This window comes from Polypterus senegalus, chromosome 9 (genome assembly GCF_016835505.1).
Source record: "Polypterus senegalus isolate Bchr_013 chromosome 9, ASM1683550v1, whole genome shotgun sequence".
NCBI classification, from domain to species: domain Eukaryota; kingdom Metazoa; phylum Chordata; class Cladistia; order Polypteriformes; family Polypteridae; genus Polypterus; species Polypterus senegalus.
The window spans coordinates 90,145,511-90,169,805 of NC_053162.1; the positions used below are offsets into that span (position 1 = coordinate 90,145,511).

The 24,295-nt window shown below is 39.0% G+C and overlaps 1 protein-coding gene across 1 annotated transcript in view; it reads left to right on the top strand.

The window, feature by feature from the left end:
* Positions 1-24,295, top strand: part of sntb2 (syntrophin, beta 2) — a 313,602-nt gene that overhangs the window by 280,665 nt on the left and 8,642 nt on the right. The window lies entirely within an intron of this gene.

The following is a 24,295-nucleotide window of genomic DNA, read 5'->3' on the forward strand; positions in this document are numbered from 1 at the left end:
TCTTGCCATTCTTTTCTCTTCTTGTTGATGTGTCCTTTGTTGCTCAAAGTGTTTGACTCCTTCATTTATTGTCCCTCTCCAAAGTGTGCAATCCTCAGAAAGTGTCACAAGCTGCATATGTGGAATGGAGCAGGCCTTGAAAGAACACTTTAAGTAGTCCTTCCAGCGTTTGTTTGGTCCACTTTGAGGTTTGGATCCTTCAGCAAGTTCACCATACAGGACCATCCAGGGAAGCCAGGATTCAAACCTTAATGCAGTAAAAGTTATTTCTCACATGAATTGCGTTACTTTTAATAAGCATTATATCCCCATAACTGATTTAGTGGTTAATAAAAAAACACTAAGCTCCTGCATAACCAGAAATGTAGAAACTTTATGTTCCATACTAAAGTGGCATTTTTATAACTGTTGTTAATGCAGGCAACAGGTGATACCTGTTCATTTTTATTAACAAAATGAAATTCTGTAGGCTTATTGTATAGTAAACATTAAAAAAAATACCAAAATGAATAAAAAAATGTAAAAATATATATATATCAATTATACATATGCCATAAGAAGAAAATAAAAAATCTTGTGATAAGTAACAACAACATTTATTTATATAACACATTTTCATACAAATAATGGAGCTCAAAGTGCTTTACATGATGAAGAAAGAGAAAAAAGACAAAGTAAGAATTAAAATAAGAGAACACTAATTAACATAGAATAAAAGTAAGGTCCGATGGCCAGGGAGGACAGAAAAAACAAAAAAACTAAATCTGCAGGGGTTCCTGGCCACAAGACTGCCCAGCCCCCCTAGGCATTCTACCTAATATAAATAATCATTCCTAATTGTATTCAGGGCTCTCATGGAAGAACTTGATGACGATCATTTGGACTTCTGGCCTTTAATCCATCAATGAAGGGACATCACGGTGCTTTGATCAGGTGGTGGCAGCGCAGTAGGTGTTAGTATGGATTTTGGAGCCACCATGAATAGTAATGATAATGGTATACAGTGATCCCTCGCTATATCGTGCTTCGACTTTCGCGGCTTCACTCCATCGTGGATTTTAAATGTAAGCATATCTAAATATATATCACGGATTTTTCGCTGGTTCGGATTTCTGCGGACAATGGGTCTTTTAATTTATGGTACATGCTTCCTCAGTTTGTTTGCCCAGTTGATTTCATACAAGGGACGCTACTGGCAGATGGCTTAGAAGCTACCCAATCAGAGCATGTATTACGTATTAAATAAAACTCCTCAATGATATGCGATATGCTTCCTGCACGGTGCTTGATTGTTTGCTTTTCTCGGTGTCTCTCATTCTCTCTGCGCCTGACGGAGGGGGTGTGAACAGAGGGGCTGTTTGCACAGAGGCTGTTTGCCTAGAACATACGGACGCTCCTCTAAAAAATGGCGCTTTATTGCGGTGCTTCGGCATACTTAAAAGCCCAAAAGCACGCATTGATTTTTTGATTGTTTGCTTCTCTCTCTCTCTCTCTCTCTGACATTCTCTGCTCCTAACACGCATTCTTTGAAGAGGAAGATATGTTTGCATTCTTTTAATTGTGAGAAAGAACTGTCATCTCTGTCTTGTCATGGAGCACAGTTTAAACTTTTGACTAAAGGGTGTTATTTCATGTCTAGAGGGCTCTAATAATGTGAACAGTGTGGGAGAGTTTATAAGGGCTTAAAATATATAAAAATAACCATACAAACATATGGTTTATACTTCGCGGATTTTCATCTATCGCGGGGGATTCTGGAACGCAACCGTCGTGATCGAGGAGGGATTACTGTACAGTGATTTTGCTGTCAACGATGTCTGAACTGTTTTATATTAAGTTTATGGTGCCGATTAAGAATATGCCTTTGGTTTAGCCAGATTGGCATAGTTTCTGAGATAATTAATAGTTAATTAATTCATGCAACACGTTTGAAAAGCATTCAGAATTGCAAGAATATTTTTATTTTAGTTACAACTAGTAAGTAAACAGTCTAACATCATATAAAAAAGAAATTAAAAGTATCTAACAGTGACAGGAAAAAAAGTTATGTATGATTTGATTAATTAATACAATATTAATTAGTTATTAATTGTTATTAATGTCAGTGCTTCAAAAAACACTGTTTATGCGATTTCCTTTTATGTGTGTCATCAGGACAATCACGTTGGAGACTCCAACAGTAGTCTGCCATCATGTGTATGTCCCATCTGCCTTGATATCTCTCCTCCATCACCTTTATATCCTGGTGGAACCACTCGTCTTGTTCTTCACTGAAGTCTCCAAGGTTATCTGGGAATCTGTTTAAATGGCTATGGAGATGCATCTTTATGCTCAAATTAACTCCCAAATTTCTGAAGTTAGCAAGCATATCTTGCACCATTTCTTCATAATTGTCTGCTCTGTGATTACCCAAATAGTTCTTCACAACAGAGACGAAACTCTTCCAGGGCGAAGCCTCACTGTCATTCATGAATTTGGTAAAATTGGAATCGTTCATGAGTTTACAAATCTGTGGACCATCAAAGATTCCAGCTTTTAGTTTTTCCATGGTCAGTCCAGGTAATGATGTACAAATGTACTTGAAGCAATTACCCGTTTTGTCCAAAGCCCTAACAAATCCTAGCTTAATATGAAGCGTTGGGAAAATAATTTTGTTCTTGTCCACCAGTGGCTTGTTGATGATATTCGCAGCGCCAACAATCATTTCTTCCCTTGTAGGCCATGACACTTTTGTCCAATGATCTTGCTTTGGCCTGCTATCCCAGAGGCACATGAAGCATGGGCATTTTGTGTATCCAGATTGCTGTCCAAGCAAGAAGTTCACCATCTTCAGATCAACACAAATCGACCACTGATGTTCATGATAACGGATTTTCTGAAATATGATTTTTACATTTTCAACTTGTTTAAGCTTTGTTGAGTGAGCAATAGGAAAAGACGCATAACGGTTACCATTGTGCAAGAGAACACATTTCAAGCTTCTAATGGAGCTGTCTATAAAAAGCCATCAGTCTTCTGGTCGATATTCTCTTAGTCCCATTTGAAGTACAATTCCTGGGATGTCATTGCAGTATAAAAGTTCTTCCTCTTGGTTGAAATATGGGAGAAGCCTCTCTTTTCTTGTCCGATAGGCTGTAATTTTAACTTCCGCCTTTATAAGATTTCGTTCATTAAGTCTGGACGCTAAAAGTTCAGATGCTTGCTTGGACAGATGTAAGTCTCGAATCAGGTCATTGAGTTCTTTTTGGCTTAATGGTTAAGGCATCGAAGAGCTTCCCTCAAATTCACTTCCACTGCTCCTACCTGCCATACATTCCAATTCCTGCCTCTCTTCAGAGTCTGACAGTGGCTGGTTTGGTAGTCTGGTAAACACTGGTATGGGAACGTCATTGCCATGTGGAATTGGTCGTCTTGCTGATTCCAAATCAGGATAATCCCACAGAGCTTTCTTGTAACGATTAAAGTCTTTAATCTTTACAACACAAAAATAACAAAAAAACAATGGTGGTTTTTCGGTTCTCTCCATACCTTTGGCACACCAAAGTTTAAACTTTTTCTTTCACCTTTTGTCCACTGTCGTAGGTGCTCCACACATATTTTGCAAACCATATGTGGAGCCCAAGACTTATCCTGGTCTCCAAGCTGTACTCCAAAATAAGCCATGTATACTTGATGCACAAAGTCTGTGATATTTCTTCTTTGTTTTTCAACCATGTACTCTCCACAGATGTAGCAGAATACATCAGGATTGTTGATGCAGGCTCTTATTGATGAAGTCATAATTTTTACATGTATTTATATACTTATTAAGACAGAACTTTTGAGTATGAACTAAGACTGGGTTGACAGACTTATACTGTAGCCGACTTCTTTCCTCTGCACATTCACAGTTGAATTCTGGCTTCAAAAAGTTGTTTTTATAGCATTGTAGGCCTACAAATTGAAATACAAAATAATTATATGTGATATTTCATTACCTAAGACACTGTTAAAGAGTCAAAAGACAGACCAAAAGCTATTGCATTTGTTATCACACACAAGTCGCATTGGGGGAATGCATTAGTTTCATGGATGTCCATTATCTCAAAAACTAGAACCAATTCAGTAAAGGTAATGGGATTTTTGAATTCAGCACCCTCAAAATATCCTAAATCCATTCAAAAAACCTTGGCACCTAAAAAATTTTTTTTAGACCTGTGAATTAATTGAATATACAGAGCATCAGGATTAAACTAAAATGAAGTTATGAGAAAGCCATGTTAAAGTAATATGTTTTCAGCAGTGTTTTAAACTGCTCCACTGTATTAGCCTGGCGAATTCCTATTGGCAGGTTATTCCAGATTTTAGGTGCATAACAGCAGAAGGCCGTCTCACCACTTCTTTTGAAGATCTAAGGTTATGATTTGGAATGTAAGGTGTCAGACATTCCGAAATATAAGATGGAACGAGAATATTTAAGGCTTTGTAAACCATAATCAGTATTTTAAAGTCAATTCTGAATGACACAGGTAACCGATGTAGTGACATCAAAACTGGAGAAATGTGCTCGGATTTTCTTTTCCTAGTTAGGATTCTAGCAGCTGCCGTCTGTACTAGTTGCAATCTATTTATGTCTTTTTTGGGTAGTCCTGAGAGGAGTGCGTTACAGTAATCTAGTCGACTGAAAACAAAATCGTGAACTAATTTCTCAACATCTTTCAATGATATAAGAAGTCTAACTTTTGCTATACTGTATTTCTTAAGTGAAATAATGCTGACCTAGTGATCTGATTAATATGTGATTTAAAATTCAGGTCACAGTCAACAGTTACCCCTAAATTCTTTACCTCCGTCTTGACTTTTAATCCTAATGCATCAAGTTTATTTCTAATAACCTCATTATATCTATTATTGCCAATCACTAAAATTTCAGTTTTCTCTTTATTTAATTTGAGAAAATTACTACTCATCCATTCAGAAACACAAGTTAAGTCATTGTATCAGTGAATCATGAGAGTCGGGGTCGTCAAGGGCTATTGCTAATACAGCTCCATGTCATAAGCATAGCTGTGGTAGCTCACGTTATGCCCCAAGATAATCTGACCTAATGGAAGCATGTAAATCAAAAAGAGCTGCAGACCCAAGATAGAGCCTTGTGTAACACCATATAGAATATCATGTGTCATCAAAGTATCATTACCACAACAAAGAATTTTCTACCTGCCAGGTAGGATTCCAACCAATTTAAGACACTGCCAGAGAGGTCCACCCACTGACCTAAGGCGATCCCTAAGAATATCATGATCTGATCTTAGAGGATGAGAACAGATAAACGGCCTCTGTCTGCATTTACCCTCAAGTCATTTACTACTTTAACAAGTGCAGTTTCTGTACTGCGATTTGTTTTGAAACCCGACCAAAACTTATCAATGTTTATTCAGGTGGTCATTTAGCTGCATAATGACTGCATTCTCTAGAATTTTACTTAAGAAAGGCAAGTTAGAAATAGGTCTAAAATGTTTAAAAGCAGAGTCAAGATTATTTTTCTTGAGTAAGGGTTTAACTACAGCAGTCTTAAGACAGTCTGGGAAGACCCCCATATCTAATGATGAGTTTACTATGTCAAGAATACTGCCATAATTCTAATGAACAGTTCATGCTTATCAAGAAGATACAAGGCTAACATGCTCAACATCCATCCATCCATCCATCCATCCATTATCCATCCCGCTATATCCTAACTACAGGGTCATGGGGGTCTGCTGGAGCCAATCCCAGCCAACACAGGGCACAAGGCAGGAAACAAACCCTGGGCAGGGCACCAGCCCACCACAGGGCACAGATACACACACACACCAAGCACACACTAGGGACAATTTAGAATCACCAGTGCACCTTACCTGCATGTCTTTGGACTGAGGGAGGAAACCAGAGTACCTGGAGGAAGCCCACACAGACACTGGGAGAGCATGCAAAATTCATGCAGGGAGGACCCGGGAAGCAAATCCGGGTCTCCTAACTGCGAGGCAGCAGCGCTACCACTGTGCCACCATGCCGCCCTATGCTCAACATGTTTGTACATAAAATTAACAAATTTTGCTCTTATGCTAACAAAATGGGAATTGCTGTACTAAATACAAGCTCTGTCACCATCTACACTCAGACAAGATGTGTCTGCTTTATTTATAGGACAAAATGAAAAGATCTGAACTTGTTGTCTTCTGATTTTTGCCCAAGATGCAACTCTTTTATCTCCTTGCACAGCACGACTCCTCATATTCCCTTTTCTCAGTTTTTTCTTTCGTGTAAAAGTTAATATTTCTGCCTTTAGTCTGACGTTCGTCTCCCAGTTTACAGAAAGTTTGGTAGCAGACTAACACTTGATTCCTTAACTAGCGTAATACTTTGTGTAAAGGAGCACTACAACTGAATTGTCGTAAAGCTTTAAAAGCAGGTTATGAAAAAATAGTTTTTTTGAGATTGGCTAATTTACCAATCACCAATTGAGCCAGTTGCGGTGAAAATTGCCCGATCTTGATCAGTAGTCGATTGATCAGTACATCACTACAATAATCAATTGCTTTGATTCTGATTACAGTTTGATCATATGGATTATATTAGTAACCTCTGGATCCATCATGAGATCCATCTCTTAAGCCTTGGGGACCAAATTAATAAAACCACTTACCTGTTAATGCTGAAAACTGAAGGCATTTGGAGCCGTTAAGTACAATGTTACAGTATGAGTTGACAGGTAGATTGCATAATAACAGTGAGAACTGAGCAAAAATTAGAAAGTCTTAGTACTGTTAATGAAAGTCATAGTTGTCCTACTTGGATTCATGAACAATACTGCATCTCCTCTCCATGACAGGTTAGCATTGAGTCCTTTCAGCCAACAAATCATTCAGCAGAAATGTGTCAAAAATGCTACTGGGGCTCCTTTTTACCAACAGTAAAATGCCTGAATAATGCCTCACTGTGACAGCCAAATCAGAACTTTTCTTTCTTTTTAATTTTCTTGCTTTATATTCATTCTGTTGTGTGTATATTTATTTATTTACTTACTTACTTAACTACCTATTTGTGTAATTTATTTATTTAAAGAAGTTCTGTAAAAAATCCCCCAGGGGACAAATAAAATTCTATCTATCTATCTAATATGATTTTCTCTCTGTCTTGGAACTGCCTGCAATCCTGTCAGCCGCCTCTCTGGTGTTACAACTACCCTAGCAGTTCTTTTTTCCAACAGACAAATCTTCACAAATTGCAATTTGGAATGAAATCTGTTTAAAATGTATGCTTGAGCCAGTTTTCTTAGTTCAGGATTTAGTGCATAAGACCCAACAGCAAGAAACAAAGAAAACACAGGATGTTGCCATAGCCAAAGGTTTTGAGTGGAAAATTATCCTCCTATTTACGTATGTTATTCCCATCAAACATTTCACATTTTTTGTTACAATCCATAAAAGAGCACAATAAATATTGGCGACTGTTATTACCTTACTTGGTTTCAGCATTTTTAGTATAACAGAGGATTGGAAAGCAAAGTGATGACAACCTAGTTTAAAACTAAACGTCTCCATTATTAATGTGAGTTACACACTCAGACCACATTAAACAGCCAAAAAGTAACAAGAGGTTTAGAACGAGATGGATGGAAAGCCAGCTGAACTACAAAAAAGCCCCAGAGATCGAGACCAAAGCCATTCAAGGAATTAAACGGAAAAGATGAGTTTGAAATAAACTGCCCAGTTTTTAAACTTAAGATTTTAACTGCACTTGATAATCAAGTTTCCAGTTCATATAAAAAAATATTATGGTGCTTCTTATACTGGCAGAAAGCAAAAAGGCATGCATTGTAAAGGATTTCATATTTCAAAGTCTCCATGTGAAATTTTGTTTAAAAGTGACCATAGTTTGTGTGGTAGTCAGACACTGAAAACTATTCTACAGTTAGAGCTAGCAAGGTTTAAAGTGCTTTGTCCTGAGTCGGTTTCCCTTTGAAAGTGGATATAGAAGGTAAATCACATAGCAGAACCTTATAATGGAAGGAGGACAAATAGAAGTGTTAGGTGGAGTGTGTAATTAATGTTTATTGTATATTACAGTTAAACAGTGGGGTAGGGAGAGGTCTTCATTCTGTCAGTTGTGCTCCCACTGTGTTCTAATCGAGCAGATTTTTCAAACAAAAAAGTGTTTAAGTTAAATTTTAATAAAAGTCCTATAAAGGTCCTGGGCATCTTATACACTCCGTAGTTTGCAGAGTGTCTCAACTGCTTTCCAATTAGTGTAATTTTTCTCCAGGCCCTCCTTCAGCCTTCTGTCTCTGTTTGTCTAGATTCTGGCCTTGCTCGCCTTCTCTTCACTCAATAAGCGCCAATGAGCTTTGAAACGTTTCCTAGCGTCTTTCCATCTGGGCTCGGATACTGCTCAGGGCATCTCTACATTTGCTTCATCCAGGAGTTACTGGCATCTGTCCAGCCTTCAGTCTTCCATATACCAAATCTTCACAGCTGCACCCACCCTGCTTGTTCTGTTAAACAGAGGCTTGACACCTATAAAGTTCCTTCCTTGTTGTCTCGTTTGCTCGAGGATCAGATAAACCTGTCAAGTGCAGCATGCCCTGCCTCTTGTGTCTCAAGGGAGCATAACAGGTTTCCACCTGGGCCAGTTTTGCATGACTTACTTAGCTGTGTTGCACTTGTTTTTGCCTTTTTAAAGCATATACCACGTATGTGGTGAATATCACCTACTGGTGTTTGCCTTCATATCCCAGTAAGATGCCACAGGCTTCTTTGGGCTGTCTGAATGTCATATGTCATACATTCCCAAGTGCAGTCTATCAATTTAGCTATGACACCTTTACATTATATAGTCGTTCTACAGTGCATTTTTCTTTCTATTATGTAGCATCTTCTGAATCTATCTGTTGATAATTGCTGTTCTGTCCATTTTTATAGTAGACTGTAAATTATTATAATCTTTTTATGCTATTAAAATTTCATCAGTTAATTTTTGCACTCTGTCTGGAAAAATAAAGAAAAAACATCTCAGATTGTATCTTATTTTTTAGCTATAGCCAACATTATAGCTTGTTTTGATTAGTCGACTGCCAAAACTGAAGTATTTCTAGCATAACAACTGTTTCTCATTGGCCTTTCATGTTGTAGATTCATGACTCATAGGAAATAAAGTCCAGATTTTGAGTAAATCCCAAATTTTAAAATAAAAATATGATGTCAAGTCACCCACATTTTACTAGAATGTGTTGTCTGTTTTAATTCCGATAAATGAAAAACCATACTTTTTGGTGTTTTACTTCACTTTGAATTGAAGATGATTATTGATATATAACTATGTGACTGTGTAGAATTCTGGTGTATCTCTGCAAAGCAACAAAGCATAAACTGATCAGAAATGATCGTGCTTGATGGTACACTGCCCTGTGATTTCCAATTTTCCTCCAGGATGGCCATGTTCAGCCAAAGAAGGTTACATAGATTTCAAAGTTTTTAATATGGCTCAATTTGAGGCATTTTCTTATTTTAATTCAAAAATGCCTTGCCTTTTCTTGCTTTCCTAACTTTTCTTTTGGATAGCTCTGCAAATGTGTTATTGATAGAGTAAGCTATTACACCAAAATCATCCTTTTTTTTTTTTTTTTTCTTCTTCCTATGATTCAACTTTAATCTGATGTGTTTGAATATCTATAACTTCCACCATGCTGTAAAATTTTTTTGCAGATTAAGTCAAGAGGAGATTAACGACACAGAAGGCTCAATTTAAAGCGTCAATTGCCTCTGTTGTTAATGCACACATATTTAAAAAAAATTGTAGAAAAATGGGATTCCACCAATGTGGTAAAACATTCTGTAAAAGGAGTTAAACACACAGCTTTTTATGATAAAAACATGTCATTTTATTTGTAAAAGAAAAAACTCCTAAATAAAGCTTCATTAGACATATTTTGGAAAAGCACTGTGCTTTTTAAAGATAAGGCCATTGTGAAGGACGGTCAGCATCCTTACCCTGCAGGGACACCCTCAGGATGTAAGGATGAGGGAAGATGGCTTATACAGGACTTTATCTCCCCAGGACAGTAAATGACAGCAAGCCCAGACTTAGGTTCCCCCATGTATGCCTACAGGACATACCGGGTATTGTAGTCCTGAAGGACAGCCCTGTTGGGTGTCATTGGGGCCACCAGGGGGAGCTGCAGGATTGCAGAGTCCCTTCATCTTGGGGTTTGTGCCTCACCCAGAAGTACTAATACACCATCTGTGCGGAAGATCAGAAGCACTTCCAGGGCAGCTAAAATTAAAGGAACTGCCTGCCTCGCATCATAGAGTCTGAGTCGGAATCAGGAGTATGAAGCTTGCAAGAGGAGCGGAGGAGGCAGAGAGAGGAAAAGACACAGAATATTCTGTATTGTTCTTGCATTACTTGTGGCTGAGGTGGTGAAAACCCCTTTTAAAAGAAGAGGTTTCCCAGAAATTAAAGACTCTTTGATTTTTAACTTAGGTCCATGCCTGTTTGTGTTGGGTTTGGGGAGCAGGAGCACCCCCTACTGTCCACACAATGTAATTATTTTTTTAGTCATATTGCCATGATTACTTTTGGGTCAAGAAAGCAAATAATCATTGATTTATGCATAATTATATACTAGTAATTATCCTATGAATTTTCATGTACCATAAAATCTTTCCTTTTTAAACCTATTTATTTTATTGCATGGCGTAGAGATGACTGAAGGGCAGCAAGAAGAGTGGAAAGATGAATTCCAGTAGGACGAAGATGTGCAGGAAGGCAAAGGAACAGGTTGAAAGATATGGTGAATAAAGGAAGAAAACAGGTGGAAGTGGCACAGGATAGAGAGAAGTAGAGGAAACTTTATAACAGGCAGGGACATAGCGTCGAAAACGACGGAAAAGTGGCCAATGATTTTGCTTTCATGGCCGCAATGAACAGAATGCAGAGATCGGCTCAGATTCCAATCCATTGCCAGGAGCACTCAAGAATGTACCCATATCTTTTTATGCCAGGTCAAGTTTACACTTGGGAATTGATTCAACAGCATGATTTGAATCCACAGAGGGAGCATAACTGAACACAGAAAACTCCACCAAGAGATATTTAAGGCAGGTAACACACTCTATCCGTGAAAATCAAGGAGAGCCCTAAACACACATTTTTCATTATGATGAGAAAGTGTTGATTTTTTTTCAGGCCAAGCGGTGTTCTAATGAATACAGGACAACAATCACATTTCCCATGGGGATTCAACAGTTAGTAAATTTGTCATTGCAGAGGATCCCCACATTTGGACACCAGTGCACATTGATCTGTGTAGCATGCTTCATAGGGATTCTTGTGACACATATGGGCAGCTTTTTTTTTATGTTTGGTTTACACCAAAAGCCTTTCAAAGAAACTAATGAAAACTGATAGACAAATCGTAGAAAAGGTTGACGTGCGACGTGTAATATCAGAATAAAGGCCAGAAATAAAAAATGTTTTTCTCTTTTGTTACCAAAGCTTTTATTAAATAAAAATAGCTCATTGAATTCCCTAGCAACAGCTACACATGATGCTGGATTTAACACTAGCGTCACTCAGAGTGACACAGGGCTGAACAAAGCAGCAAATATTGCAAATGATCTAAATTAGGTGGCACTGGCCAAAACAGAGTTTGCCATTTATTTTGATATGTATTTGATTATTGTGTATCTTGTTTGGCAGGATGGTTTTATGCAACTTTTATGCCCTGGGCTTTGACATTTTTAGATTAGTACAAAGGGACAGGGACTTACAGCTAGTGTAAATATGAAGAGGTATAACAATTTTAACCAAATAACTTGCATATTAGGATGTGGCTGCAACACCTATTCTTTTTCAATTTTTGTTTTTTTTTAATAATTAGAATAGCACAACAGACTTTAAGATTACATCTGCTTTAATTATAATCCCTTGACTTTACAGTGACCATGGGTCCAGATTCAAATTGCTCTTATAATTAGTATATATTTTAATATACAATGGAGTTGGTAGTCCAAAGAGAACAGACATTGTAATAGATTCAGTTTGTACAGGGGAAGCAAAGGGCTTAATGGAGCCCTAATAGAATTCAGGAGGCAGGCACAGGTAAGGAGAACATGTGTCATGCTACAGTATTAAGTGGAATACCACCAAGGTGCAGTATGGTCTGTATTCAGAGAAAGTGTACCATAAGGGGTACGGAAATAGAGACTAGCAGGTGGCGCCTGGAAGCCCCTAGGTCACTACAAGTGGGATTGTGTTGAATATAGTAAATTTTATGCTACTAGGCTGTTACTTGGCCCTTTAAATGAAAACTGGGCTTGTAGAAATACCTGGGGCCACCAAAGGGAGCTATAGCAGAAAGACCTCAAGGACTTCCTGAAGGCATTCCAAGCCCTAGAAATGATTTGGGGGTTTACAGAGAAAAAGTGATTCTTGTAAAAGTTTATGAACACTTATTCATTGAGTTTGGTGTCAGAAGGTGAACTAGGAAGGGTTTGACTAGCAGAAGGTAGAGAAGCTGGAGGACCAAAGGAGATATGCATGTAATGTGTTTATGATACCAAGGTAGGAACTGGACTGGCCATCTCACCAAGCAGCCATGGAACTAACCCGTTTAGGAAAGGCCTAGAAAGGCAGTAGGGTTTCTATTTTCATTGTGTAATTGTCTGTCTGTTGTTTGTCCAGCTTTTGTGTTCTCTTTTTATGACAAAGGTGTCGCTATTCTGGGGATGGCTCAAGAGCATCTCCTATTTTCCATGATATATATCAGGATGTCTTCACTGCAGTACTACCATTTACAACATTCAGCCATGAAATGTTTGACCATCCAACACTGTATCTGTAAAAATTATTTATTGCCTTACCTTAAGTACATAGTTTCAGCAATCAAATGAAATATTGGTGGCACTTACAATGTAGCCCAGTCATTTTCCACCCTGTCAATATCAATATGGTGTTTCAAGAACTTTCTGCCAGTATTCCACACTCTGTGTGCTGGACCTTGCTTATATGTTACCATTGAAATATTTCCTCAGTATTTGTTTCAGTCAAATAGGAGTCATTTTGTCTTGGGTATTTCACCGCATTCATGGAATTGATACTAAAATGAAATCTTGTTGAGAGATTTGAGGTTTTGTGCTCTGCTTTTAATTCTTATTGCTGGCATTTAGGAGTATAATACCAAGTAAATTAAAAGTCATCTTCAGCCTTTGTGAACATCTTACAGTGGATATTTCAGCCTTTGTACTTGGTCTTAAAGTCTCTGATTAGTAATGTAGAAGAAAATGTCACCATGTACAGACCTCCTTTTTCTTGTATATTTGCCAGTTGTCATGCTGGACCAGTGCCTGGGCATACTCTTCTGTAACTCTCGACACTGTTTATAATTTAAGTACCAATTACATGGTTTATTGCTGGAAATTAAATCATCATTGCAGTGGCGCCTGTGCAAGTACCAAACTGTTTTACCATCAGGATTTAAAAGCCAACTGAAATATCTTTTGGTTGTCCAAATGCTTGGATGCAAGATGCCATGTAGGGGAGAGTAATGATGTGGTGAAAAAAATTCATTTTGACTCTGTGATCATTCTATTTTTAATTACTTGGCAAATGCTTTAAATGTTTAAAGATCTTTGAATGTCATCCTGAATAAGAAAAATAACAAACAAATCATAACTCATAACTGTCTTGAAACAGAGTTGCAGGTAAATCCTTGGGAAAATAACAGGACATTAAAGCCTGGTGCTTTATGATTATGACAAGCACCAATGGTGAAATGAAAGGGGGTTACAGTGGGATGCAAAAGTTTGGGCAACCTTGTTAATAGTCATTATTTTCCTGTATAAATCGTTGGTTGTTACGATAAAAAATGTCAGTTTAATATATACCATATAGGAGACACACACATTGATATTTGAGAAGTGAAATGAAGTTTATTGGATTTACAGAAAGTGTGCAATAATTGTTCAAACAAAATCAGGCAGGTGCATAAATTTGGGCACCGTTGTCATTTTATTGATTCCAAAACTTTTAGAACTAATTATTGGAACTCAAATTGGCTTGGTAAGCTCAGTGACCCCTGACCTACATACACAGGTGAATCCTATAATAAGAAAGAGTATTTAAGAGGGTCAATTGTAAGTTTCCCTCCTCCTTTAATTTTCTCTGAAGAGTAGCAACATGGGGGTCACAAAACAACTCTCAAATGACCTGAAGACAAAGATTGTTCACCATTATGGTTTAGGGGAAGGATACAGAAAGCTGTCCCAGAGATTTAAGCTGTCTGTTTCCACAGTTAGGAACATATTGAGGAAATGGAAGACCACAGGCTCAGTTCAAGTTAAGGCTCGAAGTGGCAGACCAAGAAAGATTTCAGATAGGCAGAAGCGACGAATGGTGAGAACAGTCAGAGTCAACCCACAGACCAGCACCAAAGACCTACAACATCATCTTGCAGCAGATGGAGTCACTGTGCATCGTTCAACCATTGGCACTTTACACAAGGAGATGCTGTATGCGAGAGTGATACAGAGGAAGCATTTTCTCCGCCCACAACAAACAGAGCAGCTTGAGGTATGCTCAAGCACATTTGGACAAGCCAGCTTCATTTTGGAATAAGGTGCTGTGGACTGATGAAACTAAAATTGAGTTATTTGGGCATAACAAGGGGTGTTATGCATGGAGGAAAAAGAACACAGCATTCCAAGAAAAACACCTGCTACCTACAGTAAAATATGGTGGTGGTTCCATCATGCTGTGGGGCTGTGTGGCCAGTGCAGGGACTGGGAATCTTGTCAAAGTTGAGGGGCGCATGGATTCCACTCAGTATCAGCAGATTCTGGAGACCAATGTCCAGGAATCAGTGACAAAGCTGAAGCTGCGCCGGGGCTGGATCTTTCAACAAGACAACGACCCGAAACACTGCTCAAAATCCACTAAGGCTTTCATGCAGAGGAACAAGTACAACGTTCTGGAATGGCCATCTCAGTCCCCAGACCTGAATATAATTGAAAATCTGTGGTGTGAGTTAAAGAGAGCTGTCCATGCTCGGAAGCCATCAAACCTGAATGAACTAGAGATGTTTTGTAAAGAGGAATGGTCCAAAATACCTTCAACCACAATCCAGACTCTCATTGGAACCTACAGGAAGCGTTTAGAGGCTGTAATTTCTGCAAAAGGCGGATCTACTAAATATTGATTTCATTTCTTTTTTGTGGTACCCAAATTTATGCACCTGCCTGATTTTGTTTGAACAATTATTGCACACTTTCTGTAAATCCAATAAACTTCATTTCACTTCTCAAATATCACTGTGTATGTCTCCTATATGATATATTTAACTGACATTTTTTATCATAACAACCAACGATTTATACAGGAAAATAATGACTATTAACAAGGCTGCCCAAACTTTTGCATCCCGCTGTACATGTAATAGACATTTGAGCCTTGAGATGGGCGAGCAGTTGGCATAAAGATTTTATAACTGAGAAATGCAACAGGAAAAAATTAAGAAAAAAGTGTGAAATGCATTGATTGAAAGGATTTATTGTAGGCATTTATCAAGCTTGGATTAAATTTAACTGAAGCTCTCATTATAGAGCGTTTCTTCTAGCTTTGATTTTTTATTTTTGTCTCATTACTCTGCTTACTTTGAGAAAGTTGAAGGTAATTTTGGTCTTGAGGTTGTGGTTTCATCATTGAATTCATAATAAGTGGGCTCCTCGTTACTGTGTACAACAAAGGTGTTATGAAATCTCCTGCTCCTGGTCCTTTTTTTGTTCAATCTTGGACCTGAGATCCCTGATTTGCTGTTTTTATGCTAAAACCGTTCAGCATCAAGAAGAATCAAGGCGATCATTAGGAAACGATTAGGCCAGAGCCGATCATCAATGATATCATCCATCATCGATAGGCTGGCTATATAATCGATGTAAATAAACAACATTGTGTGGACCTGATGAGACATAACATTTAAATTTGTATACAGCAAGCATTTTAAATATAATGACCAGGATTAGAAATGTTGGGTTAACTTTCCAAGCAACCAAAAGCTAGCTAACTGTCTGTCTGTCTGTCAATTTTGTGATAAAATTTTGATCATGTTAATCATGATGTTAAAAAATAAATCGAGCAATATGATTTTTGAGAAGAATTAAAACAAGCATACAGGTATGAGCCTATCCTGACACCGCTTGGTCAAAGTCAGGAAACAGCTCTGGACAGACATACACCCACACTTACTGAGAGCCAGTTAGCTCATCGTGCAAGCACTGGGAATGTGGAACTTAATGTGAAGCAGAATGATTGTCAATGAAAAAAAGTAAAGGTTTCATTGAATAATTAAAATCTGACACAGCATTATAATTTAACATTTAAACTAAAACAATTTTCCCCCCTCTAAGCACAAAAAAGAAGTCTGGACTTGCATGCACTTCTTAATTTAACAGTAAAGCAAGTCCAACAATAATCTAACTGGTTCACTTCTCACAATGTTTTTTTCTTTTATGCTAATGTTCAGATAAAAGAAGCCTAACTTTTTTAACCTTATTTCAGATATTAGGTTCTAAGGTTTTTTTCAGGTTTTATTTAGAATAAACCTGTGACCCACCCTGTAGTTAGGATGTAGCAGGTTGGATAATGGATGGATGGATCATAAAGCGGACAACAATACAAATTTCCATACTGGATCGGTCGAGCCCCGGGTTAACAACGACCGCCACCAGTACTGTTAGCCAACAGGGTGCTGGCGAAAATTGGGCTACTGTTGGCCAAAGAAGGAGAAGAAGAGGGATATATTGTGCGTGTAAGAGACTAAATGGAAGGGGAGTAAGGCCAGGTGGATTGGAGGTGGATTCATACTGTTCTATCATGGTGTGGATGGGAGGAGAAATAGGGTAGGAGTTATTCTGAAGGAACAGTATGTCAAGAGTGTTTTGGAGGTGAAAAGAATATTGGGCAGAGTAATGAATATGAAGCTGGAAATTGGAGATGTAATGATGAATGTTGTTAGTGCATATGCACAGCAAGTTTTGTGTGCAATGGGTGAGAGAGAAGATTTTTGGAGTGAGTTGGATGAAGTAATGATCAGTGTACACAAGGGACAGAAAGTGGTGATTGGAGAGGATTTCAATGGGCATGCTGGTGAAGGGAACAGTGGAAACAAGGAGGTGATGGGTAGGTATGGTGTCAAGGAGAGGAATGAAGAAGGTCAGAGGATAGTGGATTTTGCCAAAAGGATGGACATGGCTGTGGTGAATACATATTTTAAGAAGAGGGAGGAACATAGGGTTACATACAAGAGTGGAGGAAGATGCACACAGGTAGATTACATCCTATGCAGAAGAGTTGATCTGAAGGAGATTGAAGACTGCAAAGTGGTGGCAGGGGAAAGTGTAGTTAAGCAGCATAGGATGGTGGTCTGTAGGATGATGTTAGAGATCAAGAAGAGGAAGAGAGTGAGGGCAGAGCCAAGGACCAAATGGTGGAAATTGAAAAAGGAAGACTGCAAGGTTGAGTTTAGGCAGGAGGGGAGACAGGCACTGGGTGTCAGTGAAGAGTTACCAGACAGCTGGGAAACTACAGCAGATGTAGTAAGGGTGACAGCAAGAAGGGTGCTTGGTGTGACATCTGGAAAAAGGAAGGAGGAAAAGGAAACCTGGTGGTGGAATGAGGAAATACAGGAGAGTATACAGAGGAAGAGGATGGCAAAGAAGAAGTGGGATAGTCAGAGAGATGCAGAAAGTAGACAAGAGTACAAGGAGATAAGGCGCAAGGTGAAGAGAGAGGTGGTGAAGGCTAAAGAAAGGCGTATGATGAGTTGTATGAGAGGTTGGACACTAAGGAGGAAGAAAAGGACCTGTACCGATTGAGTAGACAGGGACTAAGCTGGGAAAGATGTGCAGCAGGTTAGGGTGATAAAGGATAAAGATGGAAACGTACTCACAAGCAAGGAGAGTGTGTTGAGCAGATGGAAAGAGTACTTTGAGAGGCTGATGAATGAAGAGAATGAGAGAGAGAAGAGGTTGGATGATGTGGAGATAGTGAATCAGGAAGTGCAACGGATTAGCAAGGAGGAAGTAAGGACAGCTATGAAGAGGATGAAAAATGGAAAGGCGTTGGTCCAGATGACATACCTATGGAAGCATGGAGGTGTTTAGGAGAGATGGCAGTGTAGTTTTTAACCAGATTGTTTAATGGAATCTTGAAAAGTGAGAGGATGCCTGAGAAGTGGAGAAGAATAAGAATAAGGGGGCTGTGCAGGACTGCAGTAACTACAGGGGAATAAAATTGATGAACCACAGCATGAAGTTATGGGAAAGAGTAGTGGAAGCTAGGTTAAGAAGTGAGGTGATGATTAGTGAGCAGCAGTATGGTTTCATGCCAAGAAAGAGCACCACAGATGCAATGTTTGCTCTGAGGATGTTGATAGAAAAGGTTAGAGAAGACCAGAAGGAGTTGCATTGTGTCTTTGTTGACCTGGAGAAAGCATATGACAGGGTGCCTCGAGAGGAGCTGTAGTATTATATGAGGAAGTATGTAAGAGTTTTACAGGATATGTACGAGGGAAGTGTGACAGTGGTGAGGTCTGCGGTAGCAGCAACAGATGCATTCAACGTGGAGGTGAGATTATATCAGGGATCAGCTCTGAGCCCTTTCTTATTTGCAATGGCGATGGACAGGTTGACAGACGAGATTAGACAGGAGTCCCCATGGACTATGATGTTTGCTGATGACATTGTGATCTGTAGCGATAGTAGGGAGCAGGTTGAGGAGAACCCTGCAGAGGTGGAAATATGTTCTAGAGAGGAGAGGAATGAAAGTCAGTAGGAACAAGACAGAATACATGTGTGTAAGTAAGAGGGAGGTCAGTGTAATGGTGAGGATGCAGGGAGTAGAGTTGGTGAAGGTGGATGAGTTTAAATACTTGGGATCAACAGTACAGAGTAATGGGGATTGTGGAAGAGAGGTGAAGAAGAGAGTGCTAGCAGGGTGGAATGGGCGGAGAAGAGTGTCAGGAGTAATTTGTGACAGGCAGGTATCAGCAAGAGTGAAAGGGAAGGTCTACAGCATGGTAGTGAGACCAGCTATGTTATATGGGTTGGAGACGATGACACTGACCAGAAAGCAGGAGACAGAGCTGGAGGTAGCAGAGTTAAAGATGCTAAGATTTGCACTGGGCATGACAAGGATGGATAGGATTAGAAATGAGTACATTAGAGGGTCAGCTCAAGTTGGACAGTTGGGAGACAGTTAGAGAGGCTAGATTGCATTGGTTTGGACGTGTGCAGAGGAGAGATGCTGGGTAAGAGGAAAAGAGGAAGGCCTAAGCGAAGGTTAAGGCCGGAGTTATACTACACGCGACACGACGCATGCTGCAGCGGACGCTTCTGCTACACAAGCGTTGTAGTGTTCATACTTGCACGCGTACTTTACGTAAATCTGGAGGAATCCACCAGGTGGCAGTGCGAGATATTATCACGGTGAGAACATGTTCGGCTTCTCTGTGTTAATTCTTCTCTGTGTTGTTAATTGCCTAGAACACCTATTAAATTCTGATGACACCTTACCGCAATATCTCTGAAAAGGATGTTTATTGGTTAAATCCATCAATCCAGGGATGTGTCCATTCCAGCAAGCATTGGGTACAAGTGAGAAACAATCCCTGGATGGAGCATCAGCTCATCGCAAGGTGAATACAAGCACACACATACACTAGCGTCATTTTAGCGGCACCAAATCCCCAAATCTGCATATGTTTGGAAGGAAACTGGAGCACAGTGTGGAATACAAGCAGGATATACCAGCAACATAACTCCCTGCGAGACAGCAGTGCTATCGCTCCACAACCGTGACACCCCCATGTGTGTAATTATTCCCCCTTGTGTGTAATTAACAGTATTCATTATTTAAACAAAATTATATGTAAAATGTAACATACACATTTTAATGCATTTCATCATGAAAGTGATATCAAGTATAAATCTAAAGATTCTAAATGTGCAGAGAGTTGTTATCATACATTTAATTTGTTCTGTGTGGCGATCTATTGCTGCTTTCCGCTGCTGTCAGGTCCAAGAAGCTTGTAGCGATTAAAAACTGGGATGACGTTTACGACGGTCTGCTTTAATGATAACGTAAACTACGAGGTTAAAGTGGACATTTTGAGATTAAAGCCGAAATTTCCACTTTAATCACAAAATACACGTTTTCACCGTGTCCTTCTCAGTGACTCAAATATAACGCTATACATTATGTTGCTGTTGTTAACTTGCAAAAATAAAAAAATGAAAAAGACGACACAAAAATGGTATGTGAGACTTTTAAAATGTATCGTGTCATTACGTTCGGGAACTATCTACATGTGACAGAAAGCCTCTATGCAGATCCTATGGGATGAATGCTTCGATGTGGAGAAGCAAAATGGCGACATACAGATGCATTCGTGGTGCTTTTATATTCAAGCGTCGCATATTCCTGATCGTAATGACACCAAAAATTGTAAAAGTCTCACATACCATCTTCTATGCCGTCTATTTTTTTTGGAACTTCCCATCGGCAACATAATGTATAGCGCTCTATTTGAGCCACTGAGAAAAAAATAAGACACGGTGAAAACGTGTATTTTGTGATTAAAGTGGAAATTTCGGCTTTAATCTCAAAATGTCCACTTTAACCTCGTAGTTTACGTTATCATTAAAGCAGACCATCGTAAACATCATCCCAGTTTTTAATTGCTACGAGCTTCTTGGACCTGACAACAGGTAAAGTAAAAAAATTAAAAATAGACAGCACAAAAGATGGTATGTGAGACTTTTAAAATGTATCGTGTCATTACGTTCGGGAACTATCTACATGTGACAGAAAGCCTCTATGCAGATCCTATGGGATGAATGCTTCGATGTGGAGAAGCAAAATGGCGACATACAGATGCATTCGTGGTGCTTTTATATTCAAGCGTCGCATATTCCTGATCGTAATGACACCAAAAATTGTAAAAGTCTCACATACCATCTTCTATGCCGTCTATTTTTTTGGAACTTCCCATCGGCAACATAATGTATAGCGCTCTATTTGAGCCACTGAGAAAAAAATAAGACACGGTGAAAACGTGTATTTTGTGATTAAAGTGGAAATTTCGGCTTTAATCTCAAAATGTCCACTTTAACCTCGTAGTTTACGTTATCATTAAAGCAGACCATCGTAAACATCATCCCAGTTTTTAATTGCTACGAGCTTCTTGGACCTGACAACAGGTAAAGTAAAAAAATTAAAAATAGACAGCACAAAAGATGGTATGTGAGACTTTTAAAATGTATCGTGTCATTACAATCGGGAATATGCGACGCTTGAATATATAAGCACCACGAATGCATCTGTATGTCGGCATTTTGCTTCACCACTTTGAACCATTCATCAAACAGCAAAGCGATCCCCGAAGGCTCTCCATAGAGGCTTGCTGTCACAAGTAGATAGTAAACAGAGATGCTGATGTCATGTTCTGACTTTTAGCACACTGCTCCCCCCGACTTTTTGCTGGTACTGCAATTTGCGCACGCATCGCGTTAATTTCTGAAGACCTGCTCAGAGGATGCGTGAAATGAACGCTGGGAACGCGTGGCAGCCATTATGCGTATGCGTTCTGAGCGTGAAGTATAAATCGGCCCTTATTGATGTGGTGAGAGAGGACATGCAGGTGATGGGTGTAACAGAACAAGATGCAGAGGACAGAAAGATATGGAACAAGATGATCCACTGTGGCAACCCCTAACGGGAGCAGCCGAAAGAAGAAGATTTAGAATATCATAAAGTCCATCAGTAATTATTTATTTATTTATTTTTTTTAGTGATTCTGGAAAATCATTGTGTTTAATAATGCTATGCTGGCTGACTTGAAGGTGCCAAGGTGACCTTGATTCTTTATTCAGAGTTTCTTTAGGCTTCAAATGAATAGTTTATTATTAGTATTTAAATGGAAAACATACAGAGATTGCACATTCTCTCCATGTGACCACTATATGGCTTTTTTAACTCACCCTAAAGACTTGTGTGTAAGTTTGTTGATGGTTCTGATCTGGCCTTTTATAAATAAATGTGGGTAAGTGTGAAAAAACAGAAGAGTTGACTTAGACCAGGTTTATACTTCAATGCTCCTGTGGACACTTCTGTACTGTTTATATTTGCACGTGTACTTTACATAAATCTGGAAGATTCCACCTGGTGGCCGTGTAAGATATCATCACAGTGAGAAAGCGTTCAGCTTCGCTGTGCTGTGAATTGCCTGAAACATCCATTAAAAGTCCAAGGGCACCTTGCCAAAATATCTCTGAAAAGGATGTTTAATGAATATATCCATCAATCCGGGGATGTGCCCATTCCCGCATGCATTGGGTACAACACAGAAACAATCCCTGGATGGAGCATCAGCTCATTGCAACGTGAATACAAGCACACACATACACTAGCGTTATTTCAGCCCTTTTGAGTCTATAGTTGGATGTCTGAGGTATAGATTAGGCGATATGGAGTACAATGGAGATTTTTTGTTCACAGATAGTTTGATATTGTTTGCTGTTTGTTTAGCATTGGCCCACATAGGAGCCAGTTTTGTCAGGAACTTTATTTGATCTTGGTTTTCTGTAAAGACAAGTGATTAACTCCGCTATTGCTAGGAGTATGTAAAAGAAAAAAAATATTTTTGGTTGCTGTATTCTTTTAAACAACCTTCTGTATTGCTTGCTTGCATTTTTTACTTTTAATAGTTACAAAGATCATTTAACATACCTGGTATGACTTCTAGTAGCAGACGAAGTGAGTAGGTTCACTGACACCCCAAACTAAAAGAAAGTGGTATGCCTTCAGAAATGGCTATCAGATGATTATAAAAGGAAAATATACAGAGTATGCAAGCTGAAATATCTTCTCTCAAGGTTAATTTGAAACCGTAAATTAAGTATTTCAAGTCACACAGAATTTTTCTTTGTTTTAAGTTAGACAATGTAGAAAATTTACAAATACCTTTTAAATATGAATGAATTCTTCTGACAAATTTTCTTGTACAGTAACCCCTCGCTATATCGCGCTTCGACTTTCGCGGCTTCACTCTATCGCGGATTTTAAATGTAAGCACATCTAAATATATATCACAGATTTTTCGCTGGTTCACGGATTTCTGCGGACAATGGGTGATTAATTTATGCTACATGCTTCCTCAGTTTGTTTGCCCTGTTGATTTCATACAAGGGACGCTATTGGCGGATGGCTTATAAGCTACCCAATCAGAGCATGTATTGCATATTAATTAAACCTCCTCAATGCTATCAGATATGCTTCCCGTGCGGTGCTTGATTGTTTGCTTGTCTCTGCCTCTATCTCACCCTCTCTGACATTCTCTGCGCCTGATGGAGGGGCTGTGAGCAGAGGTACTATTTGCACAGAAGCTGTTTGCCTAGTGGATACGGACGCACCTCTAAGAAATGCCGCTTTATCGCGGTGCTTCCAAAAGCACACTTATTGATTTTTTGATGGTTTGCTTTAATCTCGCTCTCTCTCTCTCTGACGTTCTCTGCGCCTGACGGAGGAGATGTGAGGGGCTGTTTGCACAGAGGCTGTTTGCTTAGAAGATACTGACACTCCTCTAAAAAATGCCGCGGCAAACTTAAAAGCACACGTATTGATTTTTTGATTGTTTGCTTTTCTTTGCAAGCGCTCTCTCTCTCTCTGAAATTCTCTGCTCCTGAAGAGAAGAAGATCTATTTGCATTCTTTTAATTGTGAGAAAGAACTGTCATCTCTGTCTTGTCATGGAGGACAGTTTAAACTTTTGACTAAAGGGTGTTATTTCATGTCTAGAGGGCTCTAATAATGTTAACAGTGTGGGAGAGTTTATAAGGGCTTAAAATATATAAAAATAACTACACAAACATATGGTTTCTACTTCGCGGATTTTCATCTATCGCAGGGGGTTCTGGAACACAACCCCCGCGATCGAGGAGGGATTACTGTACACATAATTGTATTAAATATCAGTAAAATTGGTTCTCTAAGCGTATAGTCATTTCATGTAAATTGACAGGCATGACGACAGCAATAGGTGCTTTTAGCATTTTATGAAACTGCACCCAAAATGCATGGTGAGCAACATGCAGACTCAGTTGAGTGAGTTTCACAGCAAAGTGATTAATATAGGTATGTGGACCCATACCAACACTCCGCAGACTAAAGTAGAATAACCATGGCTACACCTTGAAAAATGTTGATACAGTCCAAAATAATGG